Source organism: Berghia stephanieae, chromosome 3, assembly GCF_034508935.2.
Source record: "Berghia stephanieae isolate SIO BIC M18660-M18661 chromosome 3, UCSD_Bste_1.3, whole genome shotgun sequence".
Classification (NCBI taxonomy): domain Eukaryota; kingdom Metazoa; phylum Mollusca; class Gastropoda; order Nudibranchia; family Aeolidiidae; genus Berghia; species Berghia stephanieae.
In genome coordinates, this window is record NC_088362.1 from 65,005,353 (window position 1) to 65,015,352 (window position 10,000).

Below are 10,000 nucleotides of genomic sequence, written 5' to 3' on the forward strand. Positions count from 1 at the left end.
TCATTCTACAAACAGTGCTCTCCAACAAGTTTACTCTGTTACAGTGTCAGCGTTAAATATGAATTCATTTGTCACAATCAGTAAGTGTTCAAAGCAATTCTATATATTTCATAATTGTATAAACTCATACTTACACACACATACACAAAATGCGCATATGTAAATATATTTGAAAAATTGGTTATCTATATAGCTTTTGTTTATTCTTTACTTTCCTCAATGTTCGACTATTTACATTTATTACATGTATGTATTATATTATACCTTTTTAACTAATACATACATGATATTCTTTAAACGCTATTGTGCCAGATAACGTGAATTCTAAGAAAATAACATAATTATACATCAGTAATCAGCAAAACTACTAAATGAAAAGAGCGAAAAGACACTTTCCTCTGTCTTTTCGAGAAGTCATTTCAAGGGATATTCCGTAATCATCCGTCGTGCTCATATTGTTTTGTGAGCCCAAGAACGTATAATAAATGACCACTAAACTTCAGAAGCAGTAGTCCATGGTGATGGTTACTCGTAATGTGCCGTTTTCATACCTAACTCAAAGACTTGCGGAGAGGAGAGGGGATGGGTTGACCCTTTTGGCAAGATAAAATCGAATTCAGCGAATCAGCATTTTCTTATAATTTCAAAAAGATACCTAATTTCAAATTTTGAGAATAACAATTCAACAGGTCAATAAAGATAAGAGGATGAATCTACGTATACTTCTTTGCAGTTCTGATTACAGAAATCATTAGGCTACCATTTTTGTTTTGGATATAATTTCAAACCAACGCAACATGTTGTCAATTAAGGATTACCAAATCAAGCCTATATTATAATCGCGTTCGGTTAATTAGACCAGCATATATATACATACAAGGATGAATTGAAATGATGCGCATTATTACAAAGTTTTGCGTATGATTTTTTCTTCTAGCAAAAATCACTCTCGGCATAGAATATCTTGCAATACCCAATACACACGCTCGAAGCGCTTGTGCCTAACAAACAGCAACACTTAACATATAGTGATGAGATATGAAGCCTGTCAGGCAATATTACAATTTTTCAGACAGACACCAATATTAACGGCCAGGTACTCATTTTACACCTGATAACAATGAGAGTGTGTGATTAAAGAGCCTTTTCTACGGACTCATGTATGCGCCGTTTAGAGTAGGACTCGAACCTAGGACATTCCGATAGGAAGGCGAGTGTCGTACAAGTCGACACAGCCGCAAAATGAATCATAAGAGGGGAATACTTCAGAGTTTTACAGCCCATGGAGCCGGAGTTTATCCTTTCGACAGGACGCTTGTTTGTCCCCAGATACTTTCTGTCATATATAAGACACCCATCTATCCAAAAATTGCAGGGTGGATAGGGTGAGGGATCAGAAAAAATTCGACTGCACCCGGGATTAAATTCAGTCCATTTGTGTGTGAAGCGAGTGTTCTACCAACTGAACTATCGGAACTCTAAGTCACAAGAGACGTGGTGAAATAGCAATCTGTCAAATTCACCACTTTGTGTTCTTGAATTATATTAGGGAGAAGAAAAAACAATAACAATAATAGACTCAATAATACTCACTTAAAGAGCATACAGTATCCTCAACAATGAGGCTTTTTCCTAAAATGCGATTTCGGACCTAAATCGGGAGCTTACTGACCCCGAGCAAACACCTCGTAACCTAGATGTTTCATCCTCGGGCAAATAAAATTATCGACAATTCTGACATAAATCGTAAATAAGTAATTGGAGAAATTATTATTTCAGGTTATTGGTCAGGTCATATAACAATACCTGGTAAAATATCGACTATTCTAAGATATGTGAGCATTAACACTTGTCTCAAAAACTTATTACATTGGGAAGAACCTGATACTTAAAAATCTAATCTTAAGTTTTACTTATACGAGAGATGAAATGAATGCTGCCGGACGAAACTCATAGCATTCATTTAAACCCCGTTGCATTGTTGTTTTCTCGAGGCTTTTATAATTTTGATTTTGATTTTTTTTTTTTTTTTGGAATTTTTATGAACCAAAGTTACCTCATTTGAAAACTTATATCTGGGGGCTGGGACATGAACGCACGGTGAGCAGTTAACTTACTCCTTTCGCACTTAATGAAACATGGGGTGTCCATGAGCGTCCGACGTGTGTTTTTTTTTTTTTTTTTTTTTTTTTTTTTTTTTTTTTTTTTGTATTTTGCTTTCTTATCGGTAGCCTCTCAGGTGACCTTTGCCGCTTTTAGTTCATTGTTTGGTGAGCCAGTTTCGGACGCCGAACCTTTCGTGTACCATGAGGATTTCAAACAAGGGACTGGATGGTGACGTTGTTACCTGTCTTCTCAAGGTGTGACAGACCCCTCTCAATGTTAATGTGGTTTAACCTTCTCCCTTATTTTTTATGAAGCCCTTTTCTCATTCGACAGATGTTATGATTGCTCCATGTTGGGTTGATAATTTCAATTCCTACTTCTTTTATAGCATGGTGTCAATTGTTTTATTACAGTAAAATAGAAATCTGGTTCCAAATGCTATTTGACAGGTTATATTGCACAGGTCCCCACACATCTACAGCTTTTAAATGATTAAAACGTCTACTGATTTAATTAAATTTCAACTTTATTTAAAAATAAGGAAATGGCAAATTACAATAAAATGTTGGTTTGGCAATAAAAACGTACCTCTTTGATAACATAAAAAGACAACTCAATACACGCATAAATTTTCCCTGTTGTTGTCTCAGGGTTACTCTAGTTTTTGTAGCGGAGTTGATCCGAATTCTCGTGACTTTTAATCGGCCACCGAACAAAACATCGGATATTGGGAACAACCGGGCTTCTCAGACATTTTGCCCAGAAGATTTTATCTTTACCCTTTTGTGACGTAGTTATTATTCACACAAGCTTCAAGACAACACATTTTATCACACTCCTTTATGTAATGTATTTGGGGCATTAAGGACTAGCGTCTCTTTTTATTGGTCACCAAAAGGTCAAAGCAACAGGCTAGCAATTAGTTATTTTCTAACACAATTTAGCCTTCTCTGTGAAATATTTTATTGGCACTCATTCGCACGAACATACATAGAACATTTAGGTATTTTCTGTTCTAATAGAACAGTTAAACCTTTTCTGAACTATGCATTTTAATTGTCACTCTTACGAACGTATTCAAATAACCTGTTCTATGCCTTGCTATTTTCCCGCCCTTAACGTTACATGCACAGTCAACATGCTTTGTGTGGATCAAAGAAATGTAAGTAACGGTTTGCGGTCTGCCATGAGTGTTTATATCTCATGGTGATTATTTTGACATTGGCCGACCAAGAGAGTTTTAAAAATTAACAACCTGTGTTCATAATTAAGCAACTTTCTCATCAAGACTTAAGGTCGTTAAACAATGACCTGAAACCTCGGGTGGTATCAATTTCTGAAGTAGTAGAACTTAAAAAATTGTTTTATATCTCTTCTTCTTTCTATTATGGTAATTTTTCGTCAATTATAAGAAAGGTTGATACTTTACTCAACTTAAGAAATCCTCTTGACACGACGGTGCTGTTTTTAGGCATTACATTAGGCCTAATCATTGGGTCTCTGTCTTCTACTTACAGTAACATACCTTTAGCTTAATGAATGTAATTGTATTCGATATTTGTTTCAGAAATTATTGGCTTTCAAAAGACTGAAAATGTCTGTCTCATGATTGACATTTTCCTGTTATTTTGACCGGAATACTTTCCGTGCTTCTTATTTGAACAATCAGATGATACAGTCTTTTGGTAACAGGTTGGATGAGTGAAGGTCAGATTTTTACTTTTGAACAGTCGACTTCAATAAATTGTAACTTCTACTTTGCATGGAGGTAGGTTTTCTCCTGCGACATTATTTAATTCAAGTTCCGAATAAAGATGGGCTTTTTCCTTCTTACTCGATCTTTTGCAAGTATTATGTGTGAAGGTAAAAGTAAACAACATAAATCGTGATATCCAAATAAAAATTATTTAAATATTAAATACTGGGTAAATCAAAATTACATATTATTGCTTTCCGTCAAATTATTGCCACTGTTAGGTACTTTAAATATTTATTGTATTAAGCTATAACATTACGTTTAATTAACGTAGTGTTTTTATGCCCCTCCGTTGCGCATGCGTATTTCATGCGAGGTTGTATTTGGAATGGCAAAGTTATATTGTGGCATCTGTACGTCTTTGTTAATAACTTTTAAAATAGTCTAAAATATCGAAACTTTAAAAGCAGAAAATAGAAGTTGCATTGAAGGTAAAATGATGTTCTGGAAAGACCGTATTAAATGTTATGAACAGTCAGATTGCTCGGTAGCGCAATGTCCTTACAGAAGAAAACGTCAACATAGCATAATAATAATAATAATAATAATAATAATAATAATAATAATAATAATAATAATAATAATAATAATAATAATAATAATAATAATAATAATAATAATAATAATAACAAGAAAATCTAATTTCCGGTTATCAAGATGGCGGACGTCTTCTTTTCAATACTGTTTTGTTATGGAATTTGATGTATTTTACGTTGCAAAGATGAGGATCAGGAGATGAGAGTTTGTTTAATATATTCATTTTCGTATTTGTTTTCTATAGTCATATTCGTTTCAACTTTAAAAACGTCCATATAAGTGTATTGATTGATTTTAATTGCATATCTAACGGTTGCGTTTTTGTTTTTTTTCAATGTCATAATAACATCAAATTCTTCTTCTTCTTCTTCTAGGTTCCATGCCTGGTCCAGGCTTCGGATACTGCATGAATTATCTCTCTCCATTCCTCCCTGTCTCTTGCTTTTTCAAACAGCTCTTGGATTGTTAGGTTGGTGAAGCCCTTCAGTTGGTCTATGAGTGTTTTTCTTTGTCTCCCCCGGGCGCGTTTACCAACTTACCAACGTAGAAAGTTTTAAATACCTAGGTTCAATAGTGACAACAGATGGAAGATGTAACCGAGACATACGAGCAAGAATAACTCAAGCCAAACAGGCCTTCATGGACCTGGGAAACATTTTGAAAAACAAACAGATGTCGTTCGGGATTAGATTCCGAGTCTTGAAGTGCTACGTGTGGCCAATCTTGTTATACGGATGCGAAAGCTGGACTACAAATGCAGAAACACAAAAGAACATTGAAGCTTTTGAAATGTGGTGCTTGAGAAGGATGCAGAGAATATCGTATCATCATCATCATCATCATTGCCTTTTTCACCCTGGGTCAGGGTATAGGCCACAGACAAACAGTTTCCATCCTTCTCTATCCTGAGCCAACTTTTTTATCTCATTCCAGGTCTTACCACTTCTCTGTATATCAGCTTCTTTAATTCTTCTCCATGTTCCTCGTGGCCTTCCCCTTGATCTTCTGCCCTGAGGGTTCCAGTCCAATACTTTCTTTGTTATAGTTGAGTCATTCTTTCTAAGCGTGTGTCCAATCCACCTCCATCGTCTTCTTCCTATATCCTCTCCCACTGGTTTCTGCTGTGTTCTTTTCCATACTTCTTCATTTTTTATTCTATCCATCCATTTTATTCTGAGTAGCTTACGCATGCACCTGTTTACGAAAATCTGTACCCTCCTTATACATGCCTGTGATGCGTTCCAAGTTTCACATCCATACAGTAGGACAGACTTCACGTTTGAGTTGAAAAGTCTTAGCTTTAGTTGAAGGGAGATATCTTTAGTTCTCCAAACTCTGTTCAAAGATGTGAATGCAGCCTGTGCCTTTCCTATTCGTGCTTTCACCTCTGCTTCCGTGCCTCCATCCTTGTCAATTATACTTCCGAGATAGCAGAAAGTGTCTATATCTTCGAGTTCCTGATCTTTTACTTTGATCTGCTCCCTTTGACGCGTACCTATCCTCAAGACCTTTGACTTTGCAGGGTGAATTCTTAGACCAATTGATTCCGAGAGGCTGTTTATAATTGTGGTTTTTGCTTGCATCTGGTCCTGGGTGTGGGACAAAAGAGCCAGATCATCTGCAAAATCCAGATCATCCAACTGTGTCCAGGGGGTCCACTGTATCCCATTTCTTCTCCCTTTGGAGGTTTCCTTCATTAGCCAATCAATGGCAAGGATGAACAGGAATGGAGAGAGCAAGCATCCCTGCTTGACACCAGTCTTAATTTCAAAGCTGTCAGTAAGCTGATCTTCATGTACAACCCTGCAACTTGATCCTTCATACATTTCCTTAATGAATATCGTATACTGCACACAAAACGAACGAAGAAGTGCTAAAACAAACATACCAACAAAGGAAACTAATGCCCTTAATAGTGGATCGACAACTATCCTTTTTCGGACACATAGTAAGGAAAGATAAGAATGAATACCTGGCAAGTTGTGGAAAAATACCTGGTAAACATCAAATTACGTCATCCCAATTTGGGCAAGATGACGAAAGGACGCAAAAAAAGAAACTCGGATAATTTCGAAAATATCCCTTCCTCCCAATCTACCCCTTCTAAAGAGCTCGACAACCAAGACTTACTTCAAACATTACAAAATACCATAAAAAACGAAATGAAAGACCTCAAAGACCTAATTATCCAACTAAGACAAGAAAACATGGAATTAAAACATGAATTACAACAAAATAAAGATGAAATAATGGAAATGAAAATGATCAACATAAATCTAAAAAAACAAGTTGAAATGACCGAAAAACGAAACAACGAATTAGAAACCTATTCGAGGAGAAATTCCCTCCGCATTTTTGGAATCCAAGAAAAAACAAACGAAACCACCGATGACTGCCTCTTACTCGTTCTGGATTTATTCAATAGATTAGAAACTCAAATTGACATCACCGGAATTGACACTTTACACCGTACTGGGAGAACGAAAACAAATCGACCCAGGCCAATAATTATCAAATTTGTCAGGCGATTGGATCGTGATATGGTGCTCAAGGCCAGAAAAAAGTTAAAAGGCTCGGGCATTTCAATATTTGAAGACTTAACGCAGAAGAATTTCAATCTGCTCAAAGCAGCAAAAAATGACGAAAGGATTGACTCGACATGGTCAATGAACGGACAAGTCATGACAGTAACCATCTATGGTGTGAGACTGAGGTTGGATCCAGACAGTCCCCTCGATGCCCAAATACAATCAACTGGCGCCGACACGCCCAGCCCTCGAATTCGTACAATTAAACAGACTGAAGACCAAATGTGCATCACGTCGACAACCCCGCTACCATCACAACGCCAGATAGACCATCACCAAACCCAACGCAAAACCTATTACAGTCCCGGGGAAGAGAATTTCATTCAAGACGCCTTAAATCGACACGACAAAACTCAGACCAATGACTTATCACAGACCTGTCTGGAACACCTGATAGTGACACCTCAACAAATGTGCCTTTTCATCTTCCTTTGTCAAATTATGATTTTGTTGTATTATATTCTAATGTCGATAGCTTACTTAACAAACGATCAGAATTAACATGTATGATACAGAAACATAATCCCATGATAATATGTCTTACTAAAATTATGCCAAAAATTGAACTTGAGATTGATTTAGAAATTGAATTTTTTATCGATGGGTATAACTTATTTTTGAATGATTACCCAAGTCGGGGTGTTGCTATCTATATTTTGGATTGTGTTAATGCCAATATATTCTCTTTTGATCATCCTATAATTAGTGAAAGTGTATGGTGTGATTTTGAATATAATAATTTACACATACTTGTAGGAAATATATATTAGGTCTCATAATTCAGACAAATTAACTTTCATTAGGGATATAAAAGAAACCTTACAGTCAGTAGGTAGAATGAAATTTGATTGCGTGATCATTGTCGGAGATTATAATTTTCCTAACATTAAATGGACAGAACCATGTCTAACTTTTCCCGACTATCTATTTGTCGAGGCAATTAGGGATGCTTTCTTTATTCAGCTGGTGACACAGGCTACGAGACACCGACTGAACCAAACTAGTAATATACTCGACTTGGTAATATGTAACGATGATTATTGGATTAATAACATTGACCATTTGCCTTCGGTGGGTAAAAGTGATCATGACTCACTTCTTATATCGTTAAATCTTTCATCCGCCAAACATCCTTCACATGTTTATTTTGATTATTTCAAAGGTAATTACAACTCTTGTAGAGAAGACCTAAATGCCGTGAATTGGGATACTCTTGAAGGCTACGGTGTGAATGAAGCGTGGTTGTTTTTTAAAAACAAACTAAAATGTATAGAATCTAAACACATTCCATTAAGATGTAACAAAAAATTTAGTTCTAATAAACCATTGTGGTTGACAAAAAACGTTAAACGTACAATTAATAAGAAACATAAATTGTATAAGAAATTCAAAAAGTATCCTACAACAAATAATTTTCATAATTATGTCAAGGTTAGAAATAATACCAAATACACGATTCAAAATGCTGTGAAAACGTATGAATGTACATTGGCACACGAATGTAAGAGTAGTCCGAAAGGCTTTTGGAGATACGTAAACAGAAAGTTGAAAAGAAAACCAGGTGTTAGTGTTTTACTGAAAGATGATGGTACCAAGGTTACTTCGGATATAGATATAGCTAATGTTTTAAATAATTATTTTTCATCTGTGTTTGTTCAAGAAGACACTACAAATATACCAACGTTCAATGTTACAAATCAATTAAACGTCCCCGATTTTTATATTACACAAGAAGACATACTTGCAAAATTGTTGAATTTAGACGTGACTAAAAGCATGGGACCCGATTCCCTTCATCCCCGTTTACTGAAAGAAGTGGCCTTTGAAATATCACAGCCGCTATCAACAATATATAATAAGTCTCTTGAATCTGAACCCTTACCCATTGAATGGAAACAAGCCAATGTTACTGCCATTCATAAAAAGGGAAGCAAACTAGATGCTGCAAACTATATACCCATCAGCTTAACATGCATACTCTGTAAGGTTATGGAGTCTATCTTGAAAGACCGAATAATGGACTTTCTTGAAAGTCATACGATGCTAAACGATAACCAGCATGGTTTTAGATCAAAGAGATCATGCATTACTCAACTTTTACAGGTGATGGAGGATTTTACCAAGTTAATTGATCGTGATCAATGCATTGATGTTGTTTATCTTGATTTCCGCAAGGCTTTTGATTCTGTACCTCATGAGAGATTATTCATTAAACTAAAAACATATGGATTTTTTATATTTTTAAAGGGAATATCTTTAACTGGATTAAAGACTTTCTTAATAATCGAATACAAAGGGTCATTGTCAATGGTGTGGGGTCGGATTTTAAGAATGTAATTAGCGGTGTACCCCCAAGGAAGCGTATTGGGACCACTTTTATTTCTTTTATATATCAATGATTTACCATGTGGCATAAATTCAGCCTGCAAACTGTTTGCAGACGATACAAAGATCTATAGTACAACTGAACATCATAACATTCTACAAAATGATATATTTTCACTTTTCAAATGGTCTACAACATGGCATTTGGATTTTAATGTTTCGAAATGTAAAGTATTACATATAGGAAAAAAATAATCCATGTCATAATTATTTTACCGATACTTCTATGTCAAATCTACTTTCCGTTGTGCCTTATGAAAAGGATGTGGGAGTTACTTTTGATTCACATTTGAATTTTGATTTACATATTGATAATTGTGTAAGCCGTGCAAACAGAATGATGGGAATAATATATAGAACCTTTATAAGTCTTGATAAAAGCACATTTTTATATTTGTATAAATCGCTCGTTCGACCAATTCTAGAATACGGAAATTGCATCTGGAGCCCATTATATAAAAGACAATCTATTAGTATTGAAAGTGTACAGAGGAGAGCTACCAAAGAAATTTATACAATACAGTATTTATCTTATAAGGAAAGGTTAGAATTTCTTGACTTACCAAGTTTGAAATATAGAAGAATTCGTGGGGATTTAATTCAGGTTTATAGATTGGTACATGGTCTG

The 10,000-nt window shown here is 35.4% G+C and overlaps 1 long non-coding RNA gene across 2 annotated transcripts in view; it reads left to right on the forward strand.

Annotated features, from left to right (window-relative positions):
• LOC144968209 (uncharacterized) overlaps positions 1-10,000 on the forward strand; it is a 49,987-nt gene that overhangs the window by 3 nt on the left and 39,984 nt on the right. For both annotated transcript variants that reach the window (XR_013644546.1, XR_013644545.1), the window contains exon 1: positions 1-80. This exon is cut by the window's left edge and continues 3 nt beyond it. This is a non-coding gene — a long non-coding RNA (uncharacterized LOC144968209). The remainder of the gene's footprint in view (positions 81-10,000) is intronic.